This window comes from Bos mutus, chromosome 13 (assembly GCF_027580195.1).
Source record: "Bos mutus isolate GX-2022 chromosome 13, NWIPB_WYAK_1.1, whole genome shotgun sequence".
Taxonomy (NCBI): Eukaryota; Metazoa; Chordata; class Mammalia; order Artiodactyla; family Bovidae; genus Bos; species Bos mutus.
Window position 1 is genome coordinate 5114473 of NC_091629.1, and position 2256 is coordinate 5116728.

Sequence of the window (2256 nt, forward strand, 5' to 3'; positions counted from 1 at the left end):
CTTATGGAAAATAAGTTGATTATTTCAAGTTATTATTTCATTCAACTTACGGAAAACATTCATCACATAATTGGCAAAGCCATTCCACATTGTGAAATCAGTCAGGCAGATCAAAGTATTTGAATTCTTTTCAAGTCATAAATGTGTTCTTGCATGTGTGTGTGTACTAAGCTGCTTCAGTCATGTCAGACTCTTTGCAACCCTAAGGACGGTAACCTGCCTGTAATCTGTCCATGGGATCCTCCAGACAAGAACGCTGGAGTGGGTTGCCATGCCCTCCTTCAGGGGATCTTCCTGACCCAGGGATCGAACCCATGTCTCTTACATTGGCAGGCTGGTTCTTTACCACTAGTACCACCTGGGAAATCCATAAATATGTTCATATACTTTTAATTCTGTGAACCACCCATACCCCCTTTTCTCCCATTGAACTGTTGAAGATATGCTATATTTTTAGGGCCATTCAGAGTTCCAAAGACAAAACACAGAAACAAACCCACCAATAACGCTGTCTTGCTAGCTATTGTAAGAAGAACAGTTTAAGAGAGAAAGATTTTCTATAAGTGGAAGGACCTTCTTCAAAATGGGAAATCACTTTTCATTAAGAAGGTGATGGTGTTCGCTTTGGCAGCACATATACTAAAATTGGAATGATACAGAGAAGATTAGCATGGCTCCTGTGCAAGGATGACATGCAAATTCATGAAGCGTTCCAGATTTTTGGAGCAAAATAGAAAGCCCAGAGATAAATCCATGCACCTATGGACAACTTATCTTTGATAAAGGAGGCAAGAATATACGATGGAGAAAAGACAATCTCTTTAACAAGTGGTGCTGCGAAAATTGGTCAACCACTTGTAAAAGAATGAAACTAGAACACTTTCTAACTCCATACACAAAAATAAACTCAAAATGGATTAAAGATCTAAATGTAAGACCAGAAACTATAAAACTCCTAGAAGAAAACATAGGCAAAACACTCTCGGACATAAATCACAGCAAGATCCTCTATGACCCATCTCCCAGAGTAATGGAAATAAAAACAAAAATAAACAAATGAAACCTAATAAACTTAAAAGCTTTTGCACAACGGAGGAAACTATAAGCAAGGTGAAAAGACAGCCTTCAGAATGGAGAAAATACTAGCAAACAAAGCAACTGACAAAGAATTCATCTCAAAAATACACAAGCAGCTCATGCAGCTCAATTCCAGAAAAATAAATGACCCAATCAAAAAATGGGCCAAAGAACTAAACAGACATTTGGCTAAGAAACACATGAAAAGATGCTCAGCATCACTCATTATCAGAGAAATGCAAATCAAAACCACAATGAGGTACCATTTCACATCAATCAGAATGGCTGCCATCAAAAAGTCTACAAGCAATAAATCCTGGAGAGGGTGTGGAGAAAAGGGAACCCTCTTAACACTGTTGGTGGGAATGCAAGCTAGTATAGTCACTATGGAGAAAAGTGTGGAGATTCCTTAAAAAACTAGAAATAGAACTGCCATATGACCCACTGCTGGGCATACACACTGAGGAAACCAGAATTGAAAGAGACATGTGTACCCCAATGTTCATCGCAGCACTGTTTATAATAGCCAGGACATGGAAGCAACCTGGATGTCCATCGGCAGACAAATGGATAAGAAAGCTGTGGTGCATATACACAATGGAATATTATTCAACTATTAAAAAGAATGCATTTGAATCAGTTCTAATGAGGTGGATGAAACTGGAGCCTATTATACAGAGTGAAGTAAGTTAGAAAGAAAAACACCAATACGGTATATTAACGCATATATATGGAATTTAGAAAGATGGTAACAATGACCCTATATGTGAGACAGCAAAAGAGACACAGATGTAAAGAACAGAGTTTTGGACTCTGTGGGAGAAGGCGAGGGTGGGATGATTTGAGAGAATAGCACTGAAACATGTGTATTATCATCTGCGAAATAGATCACCAGTCCAGGTTCGATGCATGAGACAGGGTGCTCAGGGCTGGTGCACTGGGATGACCCTGAGGGGTGGGATGAGAAGGGAGGTGGCAGGTGGGGTTCAGGATGGGGAACACATGTAAACCCATAGCTGATTCATGTCAATTTATGGCAAAATCCACTACAATATTGTAATTAGCCTCCAATTAAAATAAATTAATTAAAAAATAATAAAATAAATCAATTAAAAAAAAATGAAGGCGATGGATAAGGCCTCCTTCAAGTTCTTCACTGGGAAAGGATGCCTCTCATGT

The 2256-nt window shown here is 38.9% G+C and overlaps 1 non-coding gene across 1 annotated transcript; it reads left to right on the forward strand.

The window, feature by feature from the left end:
* The first annotated feature begins 615 nt into the window (after positions 1–615).
* On the forward strand, positions 616–722 carry LOC138990587 (U6 spliceosomal RNA). The gene has a single exon (XR_011466714.1). It is a non-coding gene; the product is annotated as a U6 spliceosomal RNA (small nuclear RNA).
* The last annotated feature ends 1534 nt before the right edge of the window (positions 723–2256 follow it).